Raw genomic sequence first — 26,023 nt, 5'->3', positions numbered from 1 at the left:
ACCCACAGATTTGGTCTCTGGAGTCCATTAAGGCCTTTGAGACTCTCAAGTCTGCCTTTGTTTCTGCTCCTGTGTTGGCACATCCTGATCCTACGTTGCCTTTTATCCTAGAAGTTGATGCTTCCGAGACTGGAATTGGCGCCCTTCTGTCTCAATGTCCTAACTCTGAGAGCACTATGCATCCGGGAGGCTACTTTTCCAAGAAATTGTCATCTGCTGAGTGCAATTATGAGATTGGTGACAGAGAGCTGTTGGCGATCATTTTAGCCCTGAAAGAATGGAGACATCTCATTGAAAGTACCACTGTGCCCGTTCTTATTCTTACTGACCATAAGAATCTTACATTCTTTTCTGAGGCTAAGCAACTCTCTCCCAGAAGGGTGCGATGGGCTCTTTTCTTGTCAAGCTTTAATTACATTGTCTCATTCTTACCCGGTACTAAGAATGTAAGGGCTGATGCCTTGTCACGACAATTTTCCTCCACTTCCAAGTCAGAGTCGGTTCCGATTCCTATGATTCCTCCTGATCATATCTTAGCTACGGTTCGCACCAGTCTTACTTCTCCTTTGGGTGACAAAAATCTTGCTGCTCAGGCCCATGCTCCTCCTGATAAACCTTGTGACCGCTGCTTTGTCCCAGAGAGTCTCCATACTGCAGTGCTCCATACTTATCATTCTCCCAAGGCAGCTGGCCATCCTGGGAAGAATCAACTCATTTGGGCCATCTCCCAACATTTCCAGTGGCCTAGTCTATGGACTGATGTTACTGCTTTCATAGCTGCCTGTCCCGTGTGTGCTCATAGTAAGACTTCACGACACCTTTCAGTGGGCCTCCTACAACCCATACCCAATGGAGAGAGGCCTTGGACTAACCTGTCTATGGATTTCAATGTGGAATTGCCCAACTCCCAAGGCAACACTGTTATCCTTATGGTGGTTGACCGGTTCTCAAAGATGTGTCATTGTATTCCACTTAAATAGTTGCACACCACTAGGGATGAGCTTCGTGTGTTCGAGTCGAACATACGTTCGACTCGAACATCGGCTGTTCGCCCCTTCGGCGAATACCGAACGTTATGGGCCGTTCGCAACAAATTTGTGTGGTGCTCATGGCCCACAATGCACTGCGCCATTGCAGTGCATTGCTGGCTCATGATTGGCCAAGTATGCACTGTGACCCCGCATGCTTGGCCAATCACAGCGCCGGCAGCGAGGAGAGCCATGATTGGCCACAGGCAGGATGCCTGTGGCCAATCATAGCTCAGGCTGTGTAGTATACGCCCCACACTATATAAGGCCGCCAGCGCGTCGGCCTTGTGTAGTGTGTTGGCGTCTGTAGGAGTTAGTGGGTGTTCTGTGTACCTTCAACACAGTATACACCGTTTGTTATCGGATGATTTTGCGTTCTTGCTCTTCTGTAGTGGGTGTTGTCTGCATGCCCTGACCGCAGTATACACCATTATATCCACCTATATAGCTAGCTATATTGCTCTTTTTTAATAGAGCTTGCAGTCAGTTGTAGGAGATTGTGCGTGCTGTCTGTGTGCCCTGACCGCAGTATACACCATTATATCCACCTATATAGCTCTTCTCTAATTGAGCCATCTGCCATCTGCAGGAATTAGTGGGTGTTGTGTGCCTCCAGCACAATATACACTACCCAATTGCTGGTTTTTCCATCTCCCTTCAGGCCATTACCATGTCTGGAAGGCCAACAAGGAGAGGCAGACAGGCGATAAAAGAGGGCAAGCAGGCTCTGTGTCTAAAGACAACAGTGCTGGTTGCGGACGCGGTGCATCGTCATCATCAGCACGTGGCCATGGGACACGCTTGTCCTTCTTTTCGGCAGCTGGACATGTTGAGCCGCAACATGCCGAAGACTTAGTAGAGTGGATGACCAAGCCCTCTTCATCCTCCTCATCCTCTCTCACCCAGGCTCAGGGTACTAGCAAAGCAGCTGCCAACGCATCATCTTCCCTCCTCTCAGTGTCATCATCAGTGACTCCTTCCCTAGACCCATCACGTCCTCCTGAGGAGTCTCCTGAACTCTTTGGGCACAGTGTTGGGTACATGCTCCAGGAGGATGCCCAGTGTTTTGTAGACTCTGATGATGATACTCAGCTAGAGGAAGGCAGTAGCGTGAGCGCAGAGAGAGGGGATTCTCAAGAAGGACAGCAATCTGGCAGTCATGTTCCACAAGCTGCAGCATACTGCCAGGTTTGCTACAGCGATGAAGAGGGAGGGGATGATGAGGGCACTGACTCCACGTGGGTGCCTGGTAGGAGAGAGGAGGAGGAGGAGGCACATGTCCAACGAGGCAGGATGCCCTCCGGGGGCCAGCTTAGGGGCAGCACACCGACTGAATCACACCGCAGAGCTCCGCCTGTGCAGGGCGCTGCCTCTGTGTGTTATTATAAAAGTTCTTTGGTGTGGGCCTTTTTTGAGACGAGTGCATCAGATCGCACTGCTGCTATTTGCAACATATGTCTCAAGCGTATCTCGCGTGGCCAAAACATCAGCCGCTTGGACACCACATGCTTGACCAGACATGTTGACCTGCCATGCAGTTCATTGGCAAGCGTACCTCAAAGACCCACACCAAAGAACAAAGCGGACCTCTCCTTGCTCCTCATCAGCTGGGATCTCCAACCCCACTAGACCTTCAGTCCTCTCTGAAACCTGCTCTGAGAGGAATGAAGGTGTAGAATTAGGTGTGTCATCGCCAAGTGCTTCCGTGCACTCTGCTAGCTGTACACCCACGTCCGATTATAGCAGGCAAATGTCCCTGCCCCAGCTGCTGGACCGTCGAAAGAAGTTCACTCCCAGCCATTCACATGCCCAGCGGTTGAATGCTAGCTTGGCTAAATTGCTAGCACTTCAACTGCTGCCTTTTCAGTTAGTAGACTCGGCCCCCTTCCATGAGTTTGTACAATGTGCGGTTCCTCAGCGGCAGGTCCCCAAACGCCACTTTTTCTCACGGAAGGCGATTCCGGATCTCTACCAGCATGTGGAAGGCAATGTCCTTGCCTCGCTGGATAGGGCGGTCAGCGGTAAGGTGCATATTACTGCTGACTTATGGTCCAGAAGGCATGGACAGGGACGTTACCTGTCTTTCACGGCCCATTAGGTCACTCTTCTGGCAGCTGGGAAGGATGCAGGACAAGGTGCAGTAGTGTTGGAGGTTGTTCCTCCACCACACCTCCAAAATGCTACTATTGGTTGTGACACACTTCTCTCCTCCACCCCCTCCTCTTTTTCTTCCTCCATGGCCTCTTCCAGTGCTCTGTCCTCAAAACCAGCAGTGCTCCATAGGCATTCCAGGGGCTACGCAGAACACAGCGCGTCCCATTCACAAAGCGCTGCGCGACTCGCGTATGCGGAGTAGGAAACGGGCAGTGAAGCCGCAAGGCTCCACTGCCTGTTTCCCTTAGATCGAATGGCGGCGCCGGGACCCGAGAGATGAGGGACGGGTCGGCCTCGGGCGGTCGACATCGTGTGCGGCCTGGACAGGTAAGTCGGCTTATTAAGTCAGCAGCTACAGTGTTTGCAGCTACTGACTTTTAATTTAATTTTTTTAACCGGCCCTCCTCTTTAAGCCAGGAATGGTGGTTTGCGACAATGGCACCAACCTCCTCTCCGCCCTCCGACCGGGACAACTGACCCATGTGCCCTGTGTGGCTCACGTCCTTAACCTGGTGGTGCAGCGGTTCTTAGGCAGGTACCCGGGCTTACAGGATGTCCTGAAGCAGACCAGAAAAGTCTGTGTGCATTTCCGCCGATCATTTAATGCCTGTGCTCGGCTGGCTGAGCTCCAAAAGGAGTTGAACCTGCCCAAGAACCGCCTTTTATGTGACATGCCCACCAGGTGGAACTCAACGTTGGCCATGCTGCAGCGGCTGCACAGGCAGCAGAGGGCCATCAATGAGTACCTGTGTGACTACGGCACCAGGTCAGGGTCCGGGGAGCTTGGTTTTTTCACACCACGCCAGTGGGGCATGATCAGGGATGCATGCACTGTCCTGTAACCGTTTGAGAAGGCCACAAGGATGGTGAGCAGTGACAGTGCATGCATCAGTGACACTGTACCTCTTGTCCACCTCTTGGAGCATACGCTGCGTGGAATAATGGACAGGGCACTTGAGGCAGATCAGAGGCAGGAAGAGGAGGACTTCCTTGCCTCTCAAGGCCCCCTTTATCCAGACAGTGTTCCTGCTGTGCCACCCATCACACAGGAAGAGGATGAGGAGGAGGAGGAGGATGATTGTGACAGCATGGAGGTGGAGGCTGGCACTCAGCATCAGCAACAGCAGCAGTCTTGTAAGGATGATTTACAGTTCCAAGAAACCCGTGGACTTGTACGTGGCTGGGAGGAGGTAGCTGTGGATCATGTTGTCCTTAGTGACCCAGAGGACTCCGGACCGAATGCCTCCGCTAACCTACGCTGCATGGCCTCCCTGATCCTGCAAAGCCTGCGGAAGGATCCTCATATTCTTCGGATCAAGGAGAGGGACCATTACTGGCTGGCCACTCTCCTTGATCCACGGTACAAGGGTAAGGTTGCCGACCTTATCTTGCCGTCGCAGAGGGAGCAGAGGATGAGACATCTCCGGGAGGCCTTGCAGAAAGGTCTGTGCAACGCGTTCCCAGAGACTGGGAGGTTACAAACTCCTGGTCCTGGACGTGTTGCTGAGGCATCGGTCAGAAGGAGTGGTGGAGAAGGTGGCCGTCTGACCGGTGCGTTCAGATAATTTTTTAGTCCGCAGCCCCAAGGCACGATCGGTTCCAGCAACCATCACCAGCGTCTGATTTACATGGTGCAGGAATACCTAGGGGCAAGGTTAGACTTGGACACCTTTCCCACCAAAAATCCTCTGGCTTACTGGGTCTTGAGGATGGATCACTGGCCAGAGCTTGCACAGTATGCAATTGAGCTACTGGCCTGTCCTGCATCCAGCGTTCTTTCAGAACGCACCTTCAGTGCTGCTGGTGGCTTTGTTACCGATCACAGGGTGCGCCTGTCCACCGACTCAGTTGATCGACTGACCTTCATCAAGATGAATCAGTCTTGGATCACCCACAGCTACCAAGCACCTGAAGCTGATGTAAAGGAATATTTTTTTTTTTTTAAATCACATCCCTTCAAGACTGCCTATGCTGATGCTGAGTGACTGTCCTGTTATGTTCATTGTCTATTCTCTTCCTCCTCCGCTGATATGTTGGAAGAACATTTTTGGTTCTGGGTGATGCCACCAGCCCAATTTTTCAGCCCCTGTTTAACAGGGGCGTTTAATTACAATTTTTGATGCAATGCTTTGCAGCAGGGCTCATTCCTGCACCACAACTAGAGTATATGGGAGATGTTGCAGTTTCGTGGCACCAGTGCCTAAGGCCCAATTTTTCTGCCCCCGTTTAACAGGTTCGTTTAATTACAATTTTTGATGCAATGCTTTGCAGCAGGGCTCATTCCTGCACCACAACTAGAGTATATGGGAGAGGTTGCAGTGAGGTTGCAGTGTCGTGGCACCAGCACCAGTGCCTAAGGCCCAATTTTTCTACCCCTGTTTAACAGGGGCGTTTAAATACAATTTTTGATGCAATGCTTTGCAGCAGGGCTCATTCCTGCACCACAACTAGAGTATATGGGAGAGGTTGCAGTGTCGTGGCACCAGCACCAGTGCCTAAGGCCCAATTTTTCAGCCCCTGTTTAATAGGGCCATGTAATTACAATTCTTGATATAAAATTTCACAGGAGGGCCCGTTCCTGTGCCCACCCAGAGTAACTGTGAGGACTTATAGTGTTGTGGCACCAGCACCACAACCACCAAAGATCAATTTTTCTACCACTGTTCAACAATGGCATATAATTACAATTCTTGATATAATCGTTCACAGCAGGGCGCTCCAGCGCCCACCAAGAGTCACTTTGAGGGCTTACAATGTTGTTACAACACCAATACCTTGTTCCACGATTTCTGCAGAGCATATAGGGCAGGCCCCTACTTTCAAACATCCAACTTACAAACGTCTCCTACTTGCAAACAGAAGGAGACAACAGGAAGTGAGATGAAAAAAGACGGACGGCAAAACAAATTATACAGGGGTGATAACCCTTCCCTATGTTTTCCAAAAAGCTTAAAAATAGATTTTTTGACTGGAGCTACACTTTAAAAATGTACCAGTTCAAAATTACACACAGATTCTACTTAACACAACAAATCTATACAGTACCTGTCTTGTTTGCACCGCCTGTATATTGCTGTTCTGAGTATATAGTGCCTGGGGGCCCCACGTCTTTCCCTTTTTTAATATGGGTACGGGGTTCCCCTTAATATCCGTACAAGACCCAAAGGGGCTGGTAATGGGCAGGGGGGCTACCCATGCCATTTTTCTCAATGATTTTCATCCATATTGCCGGAACCAGATATTACATTAAAAACGCAAGCAGTTTGAAATTACTTTTTTTCCGTTAAATGTCATTTTGTGCAGGGACTGTTCTAAACACGGGAAACATGTGGCACTTCACAGGCATACTATAGACACCCCCCAGGCACGATATTTAAAGGAATATTTAACTTTTTTTTTTCACTTTAATCGTCATTAAAATCAGTGCTCCCGCCAAAACAGCCATTTTTAAAAACATTTTAGGCATGGACCCATGTCCCCTGGGGCAGGAGCCAGGTCCCCAAACCCTTTTTAGGACAGTATCTTGCATATTAGCCATTAAAATTAGCACTTTTAATTTCGAACGTTCAAGTCCCATAGACTTCAATGGGGTTCTAAAGTTCGTACGAATTTTCGCTCCGTTCAAAAGTTCTGGTGCGGACCAAACCGGGGGGGGGGGGGGGGGTGTTCGGCTCAACCCTACACACCACTAAGGAACTGGCTTCCATTTTTGCTCGGGAGATCTTTCGCTTACATGGGCTACCCAAGGTGATTGTCTCGGATAGGGGCAGTCAGTTTGGCTCCCGGTTCTGGCGAGCCTTTTGTGCACAGATGAGGAATCCAGCTTGCGTTCTCTTCTGCGTATCACCTGCAGTCTAATGGGGCTGCAGAACGAGCCAATCAGTCCTTGGAGCAATTCCTACGTTGCTATATTTCTGACCATCATAACAACTGGTCTGACCTATTACCTTGGGCAGAGTTTGCTCACAACAGTGCCTTGAATTCTGGCTCCCGATTGTCTCCAATTATGGTTTCCAACCTTCCATGTTGCCTGACTCGTTTGTTCCGCAGAGTATTCCTACGTTAGAGGAGCATCTCGTTCCACTTGGGTACAAGTCCAGGAGGCTTTGCGTCATGCTAATGATTGATAGGTACAGACTCCATGCTGACCGCAGACGCCTGCCAGCGCCTTCCTATCAGGTTGGGTACAGGGTCTGGCTGTCATCTCGCAACCTCCGGCTTCATGTTCCCTCACTGAAGTTTGCACCTCGGTTTATTGGGCCTTTCCGTATCCTTCGCAGGATTAACCCAGTAGCTTATGCATTGGAACTTCCTCCTAGTATGCGCATTTGAAATGTGTTTCATGTCTCCTTATTGAAACCGTTGGTCTGTAACCGATTTACCACCTTGGTGCCACGTCCTCATCCTATTCAGGTTGAGAACCATGAGGAGTATGACGTACAATCCATTGTTGACTCCCGTAGGTTCCGTGGGCGCATACAGTACCTAGTGCATTGGAAGGGGTACGGTCTGGAGGAACGCTCCTGGGTTTCATCCTCTGACGTACATGCCCCTGTACTCCTGTGCGAGTTCCATAGACGGTTTCCCCTCAAGCCTGGTGGCCCTCCGAGGGAGAGGGGTCATTGAAGGGGGGTACTGTCAGGGCTGGCTTAGCCCTTCCTCCTCTGGGCTGGCCGCTCAGCTGTCGGCTAATTGCCAGCTCTCTTCTCTCTCTCCATATTTACCAGCTGTTCCCGATGATGCTCGTCTGACCTGCCTATTTAAAGTCTTCCAGCTCATTTCTCCATTGCCTTCAGGTTTGGTCACATCACATGGAACCATCTCCTGCTGTTTGTTTCAAGACTGGCTTGCTGACATCCCTCCTGGCTTCTTATCTGGCTTGAAGTTGCTCTCCTTGGATCTCTGACTTCTGGACTGGCTGATTACCCGATCTGGTTTATGAACTTTGGACTGGCTGACTACCCGATCTGGCTACTTGACTACACTTTTTTCTATTAACCTTTTATTTTTATTATTAACCACTTAAGGACCGCCGTATTGCCATTGTACGTCATCACAATGGCACAGGCAGGCACAAGCACGTACATGTACGTGCCTGCCTTCCAGCGGGTGGGGGGTCCGATCGGACCCCCTCCCGCTGGATACGGCGGTCCGTTTCCCTCCGGGAGCGATCCGTGATGAGGGGATGGCCGTTGGTTTCTGGTCACCCCCTCTCGATCGCTCCTGGCCAATGACGAACTTCCTCTCACTGTGTATTGTTTACACAGGAAGGAGGAAGTGATGTCATTCTCCTCGGGGCCGTCTTTTTGACCGGACTACGAGGAGAAGACACAAAGTAAGTGCACCAAAACACTACACTGACACATAGGTACACAAACCCCTCCCCGATCCCCCCCCGATCCCCCCCCCCCCCCAGTCACAGTGTCACTGATTGCATTGATCATTTCTTTACTGATCAATGCATTCAGTGTAAGTTGTAAAAGTAAAAACTGTCAGGGCAGTTAGTGTTAGGTCCAGGGTAGCCCCCTATCACCCCAATAAAGATTTAACCCCCTGATTGCCCCTAGAGTTAACCCTTTCACCCCCTTTTGCCAGTGTCACTAAGCGATAATTTTTCTGATCGCTGCATCAGTGTCGCTACTGTCGCTAGGTAGCTAGTTATATTTTTAGGTTCACCGCCAGGTTTTTATAGCGCTAGGTACCCCGATATACTACCCAATAATGGTTTTAACATCCTGATTGCCCCTAGTTAACCCTTTCACCCCCTTTTGCCACTGTCACTAAGCGATCATTTTTCTGATCGCTGCATTAGTGTCGCTACTGTCGCTAGGTAGCTAGTTATTTTTTTAGGTTCACCGCCAGGTTTTTATATCGCTAGGTACCCCGATATACTACCCAATAATGGTTTTAACATCTTGATTGCCCCTAGTTAACCCTTTCACCCCCTTTTGCCAGTGTCACTAAGCGATCATTTTTCTGATCGCTGCATCAGTGTCGCTACTGTCGCTAGGTAGCTAGTTATTTTTTTAGGTTCACCGCCAGGTTTTTATAGCGCTAGGTACCCCGATATACTACCCAATAATGGTTTTAACATCCTGATTGCCCCTAGTTAACCCTTTCACCCCCTTTTGCCAGTGTCACTAAGCGATCATTTTTCTGATCGCTGCATCAGTGTCGCTACTGTCGCTAGATAGCTAGTTATTTTTTTAGGTTCACCGCCAGGTTTTTATAGCGCTAGGTACCCCGATATACTACCCAATAATGGTGTTAACCCCCTGATTGCCGCTAGTTAACCCTTTCACCCCCTTTTGCCACTGTCACTAAGCGATCATTTTTCTGATCGCTGCATTAGTGTCGCTACTGTCGCTAGGTAGCTAGTTATTTTTTTAGGTTCACCGCCAGGTTTTTATATCGCTAGGTACCCCGATATACTACCCAATAATGGTTTTAACATCCTGATTGCCCCTAGTTAACCCTTTCACCCCCTTTTGCCAGTGTCACTAAGCGATAATTTTTCTGATCGCTGCATCAGTGTCGCTACTGTCGCTAGGTAGCTAGTTATTTTTTTAGGTTCACCGCCAGGTTTTTATAGCGCTAGGTACCCCGATATACTACCCAATAATGGTTTTAACCCCCTGATTGCCCCTAGTTAACCCTTTCACCAGCGATCACAGTATAAGTGTCACTGGTGACGCTGGTTAGCCAGTTAGTTATTTAGGTTCCCCGTCAGGTTTTTATATAGCGCCAGGGACCCCCATATACTACCTAATAAAAATTTGAACCCCCTGATTGCCCCTAGTTAACCCTTTCACCACTGATCACCGTATAAGTGTTACGGGTGACTCTGGTTAGTTTGCTTTTTATAGCATCAGGGCACCCACCATTTATTACCCAATAAAGGTTTAACCCCCTGATCACCCGGCGGGTGATATCAATTAGGTTTTAGGGTCAGGGTCTGCGTCGCCCCAGGCAGCTCTAGGTTAGTGCCAGTACCGCTAACACCCACGCGCAAAGCATACACCTCCCGTAGTGGTATAGAATCTGAACAGATCAATATCTGATCTGATCAGATCTATACTAGCGTCCCCAGCAGTTCAGGGTTCCAAAAAAACGCATTGTTAGCGGGATCAGCCCAGATACCTGCTAGCACCTGCGTTTTGCCCCTCTGCCCAGCCCACCCAAGTGCAGTATCGATCGATCACTGTCACTTACAAAACACTAAACACATAACTGCAGCGATCGCAGAGTCAGGCCTGATCCCTGTGATCGCTAACAGTTTTTTTGGTAGCATTTTATATTTAAATCCGGAAGGCAGTGCTTGGTTTTCGGGGTCCCGTACGTGGCTAGGCTCCCAAAAAGTCCCACTCATGTGGTATCCCCGTACTCAGGAGAAGCAGCAGAATTTATTTTGGGGTGTAATTTGACTTCTGCCCATAGCATGTGTGAGCAATATATCATTTAGTGACAACTTTGTGCAAAAAAAAAAAAGTTTGTAATATTCCCGCAACTTTTGGCAAAATATAAAATATTCCATGGACTCAACATGCCTCTCAGTAAATAGCTTGGGGTGTCTACTTTCCAAAATGGGGTCATTTTGGGGGGTTTTGTGCTATTTTGGAATTTTATGGCCTTCGAAACTGTGATAGGTAGTGAGGAGTTAAATCAAAAATTTGCACCCTTAGAAATCCTGAAGGTGGTGATTGGATTTCGGGGTGCTGTGCGCGACTAGACTCCCAAAAAGTCCCACATATGTGGTATCCCCATACTCGGGAGAAGTAGCGGAATATATTTTGGGGTGCAATTCCACATATAACCATGGCATGTGTGAGCAATATATCATTTAGTGACAACATTTTATAAAAAAAAAAAAAAAATTTATTTTTTGTCATTATTCAATCCCTTGGGACAAAAAAAAAATATTCAATGGCCTCAACATGGCCCTCAGCAAATAGCTTGGGGTGTCTACTTTCCAAAATGGGGTCATTTGGGGGGGTTTTGTGCCATCTTGGCATTTTATGGCCTTCAAAACTGTGATAGGTAGTGATAGGTAGTGAGGAGTAAGGCCCCTTTCACACTAACGTCCCGTTCAGGCCCGCCTGTCAGTTTTTCAGGCGGACCTGAACGGGTGCTCCATAGAGCTCTATGGAGCGTCGGATGTCAGCGGTGACATGTCCGCTGACATCCGACCCGCTCCGATCCGAAAAAGTGTGACGGAGGAAAAAGCTATTTTTCCATCCGTCTGCGGATCGGATCGGGTGACGACGGGCACTGCGGTCCGTCGTCATCCGATCTCCCATAGGGGAGAGCGGCGCTGTGACAGGTCCGTCCCTGCACAGTGTGCGGAGACAGACCTGTCATCTCCCTGCTCAGCGGGGATCGGCGGAGTGATCCCCGCTGAGCAAACGGACATCCACGGGGCGGATCAGAACTGATCCGCCCCGTGTGAAAGGACCCTAAAATAAAAAATGTATGCCCTTAGAAATCCTGAAGGCGGTGCTTGGATTTCGGGGTCCCGTACGCGGCTAGGCTCCCAAAAAGTCCCACACATGTGGTATCCCCGTACTCAGGAGAAGCAGCAGAATGTATTTTGGGGTGTCATTTCACATATGCCCATAGCATGTGTGAGCAATATATCATTTAGTGACAACTTTGTGCAAAAAATAAAAAGTTTGTAATATTCCCGCAACTTTTGGCAAAATATAAAATATTCCATGGACTCAACATGCCTCTCAGTAAATAGCTTGGGGTGTCTACTTTCCAAAATGGGGTCATTTTGGGGGGTTTTGTGCTATTTTGGAATTTTATGGCCTTCGAAACTGTGATAGGTAGTGAGGAGTTAAATCAAAAATTTGCACCCTTAGAAATCCTGAAGGTGGTGATTGGATTTCGGGGTGCTGTGCGCGACTAGACTCCCAAAAAGTCCCACATATGTGGTATCCCCATACTCGGGAGAAGTAGCGGAATATATTTTGGGGTGCAATTCCACATATAACCATGGCATGTGTGAGCAATATATCATTTAGTGACAACATTTTATAAAAAAAAAAAAAAAATTTATTTTTTGTCATTATTCAATCCCTTGGGACAAAAAAAAAATATTCAATGGCCTCAACATGGCCCTCAGCAAATAGCTTGGGGTGTCTACTTTCCAAAATGGGGTCATTTGGGGGGGTTTTGTGCCATCTTGGCATTTTATGGCCTTCAAAACTGTGATAGGTAGTGATAGGTAGTGAGGAGTAAGGCCCCTTTCACACTAACGTCCCGTTCAGGCCCGCCTGTCAGTTTTTCAGGCGGACCTGAACGGGTGCTCCATAGAGCTCTATGGAGCGTCGGATGTCAGCGGTGACATGTCCGCTGACATCCGACCCGCTCCGATCCGAAAAAGTGTGACGGAGGAAAAAGCTATTTTTCCATCCGTCTGCGGATCGGATCGGGTGACGACGGGCACTGCGGTCCGTCGTCATCCGATCTCCCATAGGGGAGAGCGGCGCTGTGACAGGTCCGTCCCTGCACAGTGTGCGGAGACAGACCTGTCATCTCCCTGCTCAGCGGGGATCGGCGGAGTGATCCCCGCTGAGCAAACGGACATCCACGGGGCGGATCAGAACTGATCCGCCCCGTGTGAAAGGACCCTAAAATAAAAAATGTATGCCCTTAGAAATCCTGAAGGCGGTGCTTGGATTTCGGGGTCCCGTACGCGGCTAGGCTCCCAAAAAGTCCCACACATGTGGTATCCCCGTACTCAGGAGAAGCAGCAGAATGTATTTTGGGGTGTCATTTCACATATGCCCATAGCATGTGTGAGCAATATATCATTTAGTGACAACTTTGTGCAAAAAATAAAAAGTTTGTAATATTCCCGCAACTTGTGGCAAAATATAAAATATTTTGGCATTTTATGGCCTTCGAAACTGTGATAGGTAGTGAGGAGTTAAATCAAAAATTTGCACCCTTAGAAATCCTGAAGGTGGTGATTGGTTTTCGGGGTGCCGTGCGCGACTAGACTCCCAAAAAGTCCCACACATGTGGTATCCCCATACTCGGGAGAAGTAGCGGAATATATTTTGGGGTGCAATTCCACATATAACCATGGCATGTGTGAGCAATATATCATTTAGTGACAACATTTTATAAAAAAAAAAAAAAAATTTATTTTTTGTCATTATTCAATCCCTTGGGACAAAAAAAAAATATTCAATGGTCTCAACATGGCCCTCAGCAAATAGCTTGGGGTGTCTACTTTCCAAAATGGGGTCATTTGGGGGGGTTTTGTGCCATCTTGGCATTTTATGGCCTTCAAAACTGTGATAGGTAGTGATAGGTAGTGAGGAGTAAGGCCCCTTTCACACTAACGTCCCGTTCAGGCCCGCCTGTCAGTTTTTCAGGCGGACCTGAACGGGTGCTCCATAGAGCTCTATGGAGCGTCGGATGTCAGCGGTGACATGTCCGCTGACATCCGACCCGCTCCGATCCGAAAAAGTGTGACGGAGGAAAAAGCTATTTTTCCATCCGTCTGCGGATCGGATCGGGTGACGACGGGCACTGCGGTCCGTCGTCATCCGATCTCCCATAGGGGAGAGCGGCGCTGTGACAGGTCCGTCCCTGCACAGTGTGCGGAGACAGACCTGTCATCTCCCTGCTCAGCGGGGATCGGCGGAGTGATCCCCGCTGAGCAAACGGACATCCACGGGGCGGATCAGAACTGATCCGCCCCGTGTGAAAGGACCCTAAAATAAAAAATGTATGCCCTTAGAAATCCTGAAGGCGGTGCTTGGATTTCGGGGTCCCGTACGCGGCTAGGCTCCCAAAAAGTCCCACACATGTGGTATCCCCGTACTCAGGAGAAGCAGCAGAATGTATTTTGGGGTGTCATTTCACATATGCCCATAGCATGTGTGAGCAATATATCATTTAGTGACAACTTTGTGCAAAAAATAAAAAGTTTGTAATATTCCCGCAACTTGTGGCAAAATATAAAATATTTTGGCATTTTATGGCCTTCGAAACTGTGATAGGTAGTGAGGAGTTAAATCAAAAATTTGCACCCTTAGAAATCCTGAAGGTGGTGATTGGTTTTCGGGGTGCCGTGCGCGACTAGACTCCCAAAAAGTCCCACACATGTGGTATCCCCATACTCGGGAGAAGTAGCGGAATATATTTTGAGGTGCAATTCCACATATAACCATGGCATGTGTGAGCAATATATCTATATATATTTTTTTTTTTTCTCATTATTCAATCCCTTAGGACAAAAAAAATAAATATTCAATGGGCTCAACATACCCATCAGCAATTTCCTTGGGGTGTCTACTTTCCAAAATGGGGTCATTTGGGGGGGGGGTTTGTACTGCCCTGCCATTTTAGCACCTCAAGAAATGAGATAGGCAGTCATAAATTAAAAGCTGTGTAAATTCCAGAAAATGTACTCTAGTTTGTAGACGCTATAACTTTTGCGCAAACCAAAAAATATATGCTTATTGACATTTTTTTTACTAAAGACATGTGGCTGAATAAATTTTGCCCTCAATGTATGACTAAAATTTAGTTTATTCGATTTTTCTTATAACAAAAAGAAGAAAATATCTTTTTTTTTTCAAAATTTTCGCTCTTTTTCCATTTATATCGCAAAAAAAAAAATCGCAGAGGCAATCAAATACCATCAAAAGAAAGCTCTATTTGTGGGAAGAAAAGGACGCAAATTTCGTTTGGGTGCAATATTGCTTGACCGCGCAATTACCAGTTAAAGCATCGCAGTGCGAAATTGGAAAAAGACCTCTGGTCCTTAAGGTGTTTATTGGTCCGGGGCTGAAGTGGTTAATAAACAATTGAGATTTGATTGTACTTCTGTCTCTGTCTGTTTAATGGTTTCTGACAGGTGGTTAAATTAATGGCATGCGGATAGCTGTGGTTATGGATGGATATTAGAGCCTGGACGCAGTCAGCTGTACATCGGTTACTAACTGCAGATAACAGCTCTGTGTGAGGCTACATGTGAACAGCAGCACCTACTGCCAGCATGCCCTTAATTTGAAATAGGCTGAGGGGCTGCTGATATTTTCATGACCCAATCATTCCAGCAAGGAATTTCTGCTTTGGTGTGGTATGATGGGTCTAGATTTCTTTTAGACCATGCAAACATTAACCTGCCCAGCTGTAGTCATACTCCAGCCATACAATTATTTTAAGCTTTGGACAGAGCGAGGTAGCATGAAGCACATGTCAGGTTTTTTATGCGGTCTGTGACCTCTTTGGGTAGATGTGCCCTAATTTCCTGTCAGAAGAGGCAGCAATTGGAAATCTCTCCAGTGTTGACATAGTCTACAACAATTTTTTTTTTTTGTTATTAAAATGGGGAAGGGCTAGAGGCTCTGTAAAATATAATTATATGTATTATTATTATTATTATTATTATTATAATATATGGGTATATGGGCTGGTATGATATTTATTATATATATATATATTATTTTTTTTGTGGTTGAACTGGATAGACTTGTGTCTTTTTTCAACCTGACTAACTATGTATAATTAAATTATTCTGCACTCACCAAACTAATAATGTCATCAATATTACTATAAGAATATTGTATACAAAATACAATTCATGTGTGAAAAAAGCAAAGAAGTGAAAAAAAGGTGAAAAAAATATGTATGTATGCTGCTATCTCAAAGAAATAAATATTCATTCACAAACATATATATAAAAAGAGATTGCACAAAAACTCAAACACATCAATTAAAAATTGTGCAGAAAACACATGTGAGTGAATAGATCACTATAAATCAATTATCATTGTGTTAAAAAGGTCCCAACAAACACAGGATGAACATTAAAATAAAGAATCCATAAAGACAGCTTATAATTAATGTGTTAAAAAGTCCCAAAAATGGACCCAATGAATTTGAAATAGAATGACAATGAAGGCATCTTCTGATGTAGCCCCTGGAAATCTGCAATGGTGACTGGTCAATGCTTAATAACAGGGAAGCAAGCTAAAAATAGCCAGATGGCCTCTTACCGGACACAATGGACCCCAAGTTATAGGCATCAAACTCGCCTGATATCTACAGTATCAGTTGTGATGTTCCACCTGGTCCGCTCCAAAGAGGAATAGCTGCTCTCTCTCGTCTGGGACAATGAGACGGTTTAATAACGTCCCAGCCAAACACTTGATAGCTTGTAGCTGTGTGTTGCATTGTATTTCTTAGAAAATTTTGGAATAAAACTATTATTTACTGCACCATGAAGTTCCTCTTTTTCTTCTAAACCCCTTTGAATCTTATTGGAGGAGTATTGAGCATAGTGACTAGAAGGCTGGAAAGTTATTAAACCATCTCGCTGTCCCAGACACCAAAGCACGGCTATTCCTATTCAGAGTGGATGGGCCTATCGTGTCCGGTAAGAGGCCATCTGGTTATTTTTAGATTACTTTTCTGTTCGGATATTAAGGATTGACCAGTCACCATCGCAGATTTCCAGGGGTTGCATCAGAAGTTGCTTTCATTGTCATTCTATTTCAAATTCATTGTGTCTGTTTTTTGGACTTTTTAACACATTAATTATAAGCAGTCTTTATGGATTCTTTATTTTAAAGTTCATCCTGTGTTTGTTGGGACTTTTTCAACACAATAATAATTGATTTATAGTTATCTATTCACTCCCATGTGTTTTCTGCACAATTTTTTATTGATGTATTTAAGTTTTTGCACAAAATATAATTATAGTTTCGTTTTTTTTTCCCCAATGATAACTCCTCTCCTCTTCACCTACTCTGCTGTCCCATGCAGTTATGTCTCAAAGGTTGGCCATACACTATACAATCTGATTGTACAATCTCCTTTAGAGCTACCATCCACTATTCAGTAGAAGGGCTAGCCTAAGGCCCCTTTCACATGGCGTGAATCCACTCATCGGGCTTCACTAGCTCAGCAGGAGATCACTCTGTTGATCTCCGCAGACCCAGCGGATGACAGGTCCGTCTCTGCTCAACGAGCAGGGAGGGACCTGTCAGGGCCCTGCTGATTTATATGGGGAGATCAGATGAAAATGGACAGCATGTCATCAAATCCCAACCGATCTGCCAGAGGGATGACAAATGTATCGCCATACATCTGTCTTGAGTGGATCGGATGGCAGACGGGTGAAAGCGGACACATCTCCACTGACATCCGCCTTCCCATAGGAGTCAATAGGTGGCCTGCTCGGATCCGCCTGAAAAACAGATAGGTGGATCCGACTGGGCTTATCGTTTGAAAGGGGCCTTATTTAATACTAGTTGAATGGATTGTTTAGGTTTCTCCTCATAGCACAGAAGTTGTTTTTCTAGAAGATATTCACAAATTACATTGCAGAGGTTATCACAATTATTGCAAAATTCATTGTTTCCCAAACACCAGACAGTTGCGAAACGTGATGTTTGTCTTTTTACATCATTTTACAAAGCTGTGCAGTAAGTAGTAAGCATAACTGTCAAAACTTGTTTGCTCTTCTCTGGTGTACTGTACACAAATGTAAACAGTGAATTAAACCAAGGACAGTCTGGCTCCAGGGCTGGTATGGGCCCTAACTATCCTGTTCAGCATAAAAGTTTGTTATTTACATTTGTAGGCAGGTTGAAAATGTGTACAGCTTAGTAAGCCAGCAGCAGGCTCAGGCTGGGGAAAGGGTTAATTGTTTTTAGCTCAGTTCCCAGGCTTTTAGTCTTAGCTGGTCCATGTGTGCTATAAAAGGGGAAAAGCTAAGGTCTGGAGAGGGAGGGGGAATGTGGGTACCAGTGGGTCCAAGAGTTGCAGTCTCATCTGAGAGCGAAATTGTGGTGCTGCTGAAGGAACCAGGAATTACAGAGGACATCCAAGCCATGGACACTCTTGTAGCACCTCTTAAACAGGGCTAAAAATAAATTTAGCTTTGCTCCTTTGTAGTTAACCTGGCTGATTTATAGTCCTTGTGATCATTTGGGTTTTCTCCTAAGCCTGGTTTAGCTGTGGTTCCTCCCTTCTGTCAGTAGGTGGCACTGTTACCTTTGGCATTAGTATGATGAGCTACAGTGAAGTTAGGCTATGAATATGCATATTTTTTCTCAGCTAATCAGTAGAATTTTCTCCTGCCACTGAGCATGCTGGGAAAAAGTATAAATATTTGGGGCAATCAAATGATCAGGGTCCTCCCACCCAGACTTCGGTCTGGGGTGGATGTGTGAGGAAAAGCTGCTGCTGGGTAGGCCTGAAGACTGAGGCCTAGCCATGTGCTTGAGGCTCTGAAAGGGAGAGAGGCACAAAGGAAAGGATGGAGACCTGATTTGAAGTACAAGAAGTTACTCTTGCATGGACCGGGGATCCATGGAGAGCCAGGGAAAGTGTCAAGCTGAAATCATCCAGTGAATTCCTATACCTTCTTGTGAGTTCTTTTTCAATTGCTATAGGAGACAGCTGTTGCTACAAAGGTACAGATTGCTGGTTACAGCTTAGCCACTTGCCTACCAGACACTTAAACACGCTTCCTGCCCAGGCCATTTTTCAGCTTTCAGTGCTGTCGCACTTTGAATGACAATTGCGCGGCCATGCTACACTGTACTCAAACACATTTTTTATCATTTTTTTCACACAAATTTGGTAGTATTTAAACACTTTCAGACCGGACCATTTTGCTGGTAAATGACCAGAGGTCTTTTTACACTTTGGCACTGCGCTGCTTTAACTGGTAATTGCACGGTCATGCAATGTTGTACCCAAACGAAATTTGCGTCCTTTTCTTCCCACAAATAGAGCTTTCTTTTAAAGGTATTTGACTGATTCTGCGATTTTTATTTTTTGCGATATAAACGTAAAAAGACCGCAAATTTTGAAAAAAAATGATATTTTCTACTTTTTGTTATTAGAAAAATCCAATAAACTCAATTTTAGTCATACATTTAGGCCAAAATGTATTCAGCCACATGTCTTTGGTAAAAAAAAAAGTCAATAATTGTATATTTATTGGTTTGCGCAAAAGTTGTCACATCTACAAACTAAGGTACATTTTCTGGAATTTACGCAGCTTTTATTTTATGACTGCCTATCTCATTTCTTGAGGTGCTAAAATGGCAGGGCAGTACAAAACCCCCCCCAAATGACCCCATTTTGGAAAGTAGACACCCTAAGGAAATTGAGGCATGTTGAGCCCATTGAATATTTTATTTTTTTGCCGCAAGCGATTGAGTAATGACAAAAAAAAAATTTTTTTTTTTTTACACAAAGTTGTCACTAAATGATATATTGCTCACACATGCCATGGTTATATGTGAAATTGTACCCCAAAATACATTCTGCTGCTTCTCCTGAGTACGGGGATACCACATGTGGTCGACTTTTTGGAAGCCTAGCCGCGTACGGGGCCCCGAAAGCCAAGCACCGCCTTCAGGATTTCTAAGGGCATACATATGTCATTTTACTCCTCACTACCTATCACAGTTTTGAAGGCCATAAAATGCCAAGATGGCACAAAACCCCCACAAATGACCCCATTTTAGAAAGTAGACACCCCAAGCTATTTGCTGAGAGGCATGTTGAGTCCATGGAATATTTTATATTTTGCCACAAGTTGCGGGAAAATGACAAACTTTATAAATTTTTCACAAAGTTGTCACTAAATGATATATTACTCACACATGCTATGGGCATATGTGAAATTACACCCCAAAATAAATTCTGCTGCTTCTCCTGAGTACGGGGATACCACATGTGTGGGATTTTTTGGGAGCCTAGCCGCGTACGGGGCCCCGAAAACCAAGCACCGCCTTCAGGCTTTCTAAGGGCATACATTTTTAATTTCACGCCTCACTACCTATTACAGTTTTGAAGGCCATAAAATGCCAAGATGGCACAAAACCCCCACAAATGACCCCATTTTAGAAAGTAGACACCCCAAGCTATTTGCTGAGAGGCATGTTGAGTCCATGGAATATTTTATATTTTGCCGCAAGTTGCGGGAAAGTTACAAACTTTTTTTTTTTTATTTATTTTTTTCACAAAGTTGTCACTAAATGATATATTGCTCACGCATGCCATGGGCATATGTGAAATGACACCCCAAAATAAATTCTGCTGCTTCTCCTGAGTACGGGGATACCACATATGTGGGACTTTTTGGGAGCCTAGCTGCGTACGGGGCCCCAAAAGCCAAGAACCGCCTTCAGGCTTTCTAAGGGCGTAAATCTTTGATTTCACGCCTCACTACCTATTACAGTTTTGAAGGCCATAAAATGCCAAGATGGCACAAAACCCCCACAAATGACCCCATTTTAGAAAGTAGACACCCCAAGCTATTTGCTGAGAGGCATGTTGAGTCCATGGAATATTTTATATTTTGCCGCAAGTTGCGGGAAAATTACAAACTTTTTTTTTTTTATTTTTTTTTTCACAAAGTTGTCACTAAATGATATATTGCTCACGCATGCCATGGGCATATGTAAAATGACACCCCAAAATAAATTCTGCTGCTTCTCCTGAGTACAGGGATACCACATGTGTGGGATTTTTTGGGAGCCTAGGTGCGTACGGGCCCCGAAAGCCAAGAACCGCCTTCAGGCTTTCTAAGGGCGTAAATCTTTGATTTCACGCCTCACTACCTATTACAGTTTTGAAGGCCATAAAATGCCAAGATGGCACAAAACCCCCACAAATGAACCCATTTTAGAAAGTAGACACCCCAAGCTATTTGCTGAGAGGCATGTTGAGTCCATGGAATATTTTATATTTTGCCACAAGTTGCGGGAAAATTACAAACTTTTTTTTTTTTTTTTTTTTTTCACAAAGTTGTCACTAAATGATATATTGCTCACACATGCCAGGGACATATGTGAAATGACACCCCAAAATAAATTCTGCTGCTTCTCCTGAGTACGGGGATACCACATGTGTGGGACTTTTTGGGAGCCTAGTCGCGTACGGGGCCCCGAAAACCAAGAACCGCCTTCAGGATTTCTAAGGGTGTAAATTTTTGATTTTACACCTCACTACCTATCACAGTTTTGAAGGCCATAAAATGCCAAAATAGCACAAAACCCCCCAAAATGACCCCATTTTAGAAAGTAGACACCCCAAGCTATTTGCCGAGAGGCATGGTGAGTATTTTGCAGCTCTCATTTGTTTTTGAAAATGAAGAAAAAAAAAAATAATGTATATTTTTTTTCTTTTTTTCAATTTTCAAAACTTTGTGACAAAAATGAAGGTCTGCAAAATACTAACCATACCTCTCGGCAAATAGCTTGGGGTGTCTCCTTTCCAAAATGGGGTCACTTGGGGGGATTTTGTGCTATCTGGGCATTCCATGGCCTCCGAAACTGTGATAGGCAGTGAGGAATGAAATCTAAAATTTACACCCTTAGAAATCCTGAAGGTGGTGCTTGGATTTTGGGGTACCGTACGCGGTTAGGCTCCCAAAAGGTCTCACACTTGTGGTATCCCCGTACTCAGGAGAAGCAACAGAATGTATTTTGGGGTGTAATTTTACATATAACCATGGCATGTTTGAGCAATATATCATTTAATGACAACTTTGTGCAAAAAAAAAAAAAAAATAATAATAATGTATTTTTTCCACAACTTTTGTCAAAATATAAAATATTCCATGGACTCGACCTGCCTCTCAGCAAATAGCTTGGGGTGTCTACTTTCTAAAATGGGGTCATTTGGGGGGGTTTTGAACTGTCCTGGCATTTTATGCACAACATTTAGAAGCTTATGTCACACATCACCCACTCTTCTAACCACTTGAAGAAAAAGCCCTTTCTGACACTTTTTGTTTACATGAAAAAATATTTTTTTTTGCAAGAAAATTACTTTGAACCCCCAAACATGAAGTGTTTTTTTAAAGCAAAAGCCCTACCGATTAAAATGGTGGGTGTTTCATTTTTTTTTTTCACACGGTATTTGCGCAGCGATTTTTCAAACGCATTTTTTGGGGAAAAAACACACTTTTTTTTATTTTAATGCACTAAAAATCACTATATTGCCCAAATGTTTGATGAAATAAAAAATATGATCTTAGGCCGAGTACATGGATACCAAACACGACATGCTTTAAAATTGCGCAGAAACGTGCAGCGGCGACAAACTACGTACATTTTTAAAAGCCTTTAAATGCCTTTACAGGTGACCACTTTAGATTTACGGAGGAGGTCTACTGCTAAAATTAGTACCCTCGATCTGACCTTCGTGGTGATACCTCACATGCATGGTGCAATTGCCGTTTACATATGCCACCAGACCAACGCTTGTGTTCCGCGTTGCGCCTTAGCAGGGGGGGACAGGGGTGTTTTTTTTTATTTATTTATTTATTTTATTTTTTTTTGCTTTTTTATTTTTTTTTTTAAACTGTTCCTTTCATTTATATATATTTTTTTATGATTTTTATTGTTATCTCAGGGAATGTAAATATCCCCTATGATTGCAATAGGTAGTGACAGGTACTCTTTTTAAAAAAAATTAGGGTCTATCAGACCCTAGATCTCTCCTCTGTCCTCAAAGCATCTGACCACACCAAGATCGGTGTGATAAAATGCTTTCCCAATTTCCCAATGGCGCTGTTTACATCCCGCAAAATCTAAGTCATGAAATGCTCGTAGCTTCTGATGTCTGAGGCCATAGAGATGATTGGAGCCATTCTGGTCTCTGATCAGCTCTATGGTCAGCTGGCGGAACCACCGGCTGCATTCTCAGGTTCCCTGTTGGGACAGGAGAGCCTGAGAAAACCATGGAAGATGGTGCGGGGGGGGGGGACATTCCCTCCCACTGCTTGTAAAAGTAGTCTAGAGGCTAATTAGCCGCTAGGATTGCTTTTACATAAAAGCCGACCGCTGGCTGAAAAGAATGATACCAAGATGATACCTAAACCTGCAGGCATCATTCTGGTATAAGCACTCAAAGTCCCGCAACATACCAGTATGTTGCTGGAACTGGTTGGGCATATATTGTATTTTTTTTTTCATGCAGCCTGTGGGCTGAACGAAAAAAAAATATTGATCGGTGGGTATGCCCACCATTAGATACCACCCTTCATCCACCCACTTTCTAATGGTGGGCATACATGCACCATTTATATATGCCGAAGCATGGGGGCATCCTCCCGCAAAAGGTAGGAGCAGATCGCTTCTCCACCCCTTATGCCCCCATGCTTCGGCATATATGCTCTTTTTTAACTGTGGTGGTGAAATCACCCCCGACAGTGCTGGAGTCGCGGCTTTATGTATCATGGGAGCAAACGCTGTTGCTGTCAAGATAAATAAATCCGCTCTGCAGCAGAATGGCGTACCTGCTAAGCAAATGATGGTTAACAATAAAACAAAGTAACATTACAGTATAACAGTAGGACTTACCATACCTGCAAAGCAAATACAAAAAAAATCGCAAAAAATAACACATTTAACACAATCTGTGCCTAAAATATATATATGCCGAAGCATGGGGGCATCCTCCCGCAAAAAAGTTATGCCGCGTACATACATTCAAACTTTTCCACGGGCAAGCCCTCCGTCGGAATTTTGACTGTATGTACGTGGCATTAGGAGCAAAATCGCTCCTCCACCCCTTATGCCCCCATGCTTCGGCATATATGCTCTTTTTTAACTGTGGTGGTGAAATCACCTCCGACAGCGCTGGAGTCGTGGCTTTACGTATCGTGGGAGCAAACGCTGTTGCTGTCAAGATAAATAAATCCACGCTACAGCTGAATGGCGTACCTGAAAACAAAAAATGGTTAACAATAAAACATTGCAGAATAGAATACAGTACAAAGGAGCAGAACAATAGAGAGAGAATAGAGAGAGAGAGAGAACAATAAAACGACAACTATTTTTGTTTTTTTTATTTTATATTTTTTTTGTTTTTTTTGGTTTTTTTACTTTTTTTTTTTTTTTTTAACACTTTTTTATGTAACTTTAACACTTCTGTTGTAACGGTTCCAGCGGTTTGGGTCTCTCAAAATGTGATGGCATCTTGGGAGACCCTGTGAACGTGTGCCTAGCTTGTGCAATGCTGTACCCTACGCTAATACTCAACTAGTTCATGGTAGCGTTCAAAACACTCACCCTGACAAAGACCAGGATTGCCAGGACAGCAGGGACAATAAGAACGGGTGTCACGCCTAAATCCACGCTTTCTGCAGACACGACATTTTCTTTGGGGGGCTCGTTGGGTAGGGGTACTCGGGAGGACATAAGAATAATGCCTCTCATGCAGCCGGCTTACTGCATCTGGTAGGGGAAGGTGAGGTGGAGCACCGCCTGGATACAGAAGGGCTCTGACGATATCCTCCTGGAATTTGAGGAAGGATCCAGTCCGTCCTGAAGCTTTGTGTAGTACATAAGCATTCAGTATAGCCAATTGGAATAAATAAACAGACACTTTTTTGTACCAGCGTCTGGACTTACGGGCAACTAGATACGGCGCCAACAACTGGTCATTGAGGTCCACCCCTCCCATGTTAAGGTTATATTTGTGGACACAGAGGGGTTTCTCCACAATACCAGTCGCCGTAGAAATTTGGACCGTCGTGTCTGCATGAAGGGAGGTAAGAACGAAAACATTCTTATTATCCCTCCACTTCATAGCGAGCAAATTATTACTGCGCAAGCAGGCTCTCTCCCCCAGCCTAAGACGGGACTCTACAAGCCGCTGGGGAAAGCCCCGGCGATTAGGTCGCACGGTGCCACATGCTCCAATCTGATGATCAAACAAGTGACTAAACAGTGGCACGCTTGTGTAATAATTGTCCACGTACAAGTGGTACCCCTTTCCGAATAAGGGTGACACCAAGTCCCACACTATCTTGCCAGCGCTTCCTATGTAGTCAGGGCAGTTCTCCGGCTCTACGTGACTATCTCTTCCCTCATAAACCATGAAACTACGTGTATAGCCTGTGGCCCTGTCACAGAGCTTATACATCTTGACCCCGTATCTGGAACGCTTGTTGGGGACGTATTGTTTGAATGACAAGCGACCAGAAAATTTAATCAGGGACTCATCAACGCAGACAACTTGATCGGGAGTAAACAAGGCTGCAAAACATTGGTTGAAGTGGTTTATGAGGGGCCGAATTTTGTAGAGCCGATCGTACTCAGGGTCTCCACGAGGACGACAGAGTTCATTGTCGCTGAAGTGCATGAACCGCAAAATCATCTCGTATCGTGCCCTGGACATGGAAGCAGAGAACACGCGCATATGGTGAATTGGGTCAATGGACCAATATGACCGCAACTCACTCTTTTTGGTTATGCCCATGTTGAGGGAGAGGCCCAGAAAGATTTTAAATTCGGAAACCGTAACTGGTTTCCATTGTCTGGCAAGGGCGGACTGGGGAATAGTGGCGATGTGTTGAGCAGCGTACAAATTGGTTTGGTCCACAATAGATCTAAAGAGATCTTCGGTGAAAAACAGTGAGTAAAAGTCAAGTGTCGTAAAATCAACTGTTTCCACGTTAATGCCAGGTTGGCCAGTGAATGGGGGAAGTACGGGTTCTGCAGAAGTGGTGGGCACCCAAATAGGATTGGCGAATTCTGCAGGAAGGGCACTATGGGTACGACGGGCCTGTCTTTGTCTTCTTGGTGGCAGCGGGACACTACTTGTGCTTGCCACCTCGCCAGCTTGAACTGCACTTATGGGACTCGCCACGTCACCACGTGTTACTGCAGTGCTGGATGTAGGTCCAGGGTGTACTAGGCCGCTGGTGCTTGCCAGTTCACCAGAAGGATGAGCGGCTCTAGTACGTCTCTGCTCCATACGAGTGACCTGCGGTTCCTGCACCTCAACAACAGAATACATACGGGATTGGGCACACCTGTTCTTAGCAGCGGCCTCATCTCCGT

This window comes from Lithobates pipiens, unplaced genomic scaffold (genome assembly GCF_037356315.1).
Source record: "Lithobates pipiens isolate NorthernLeopardFrog02 unplaced genomic scaffold, aLitPip1_a1.2 Scaffold_23, whole genome shotgun sequence".
Taxonomy (NCBI): domain Eukaryota; kingdom Metazoa; phylum Chordata; class Amphibia; order Anura; family Ranidae; genus Lithobates; species Lithobates pipiens.
This window is presented reverse-complemented; position numbering follows the sequence as displayed.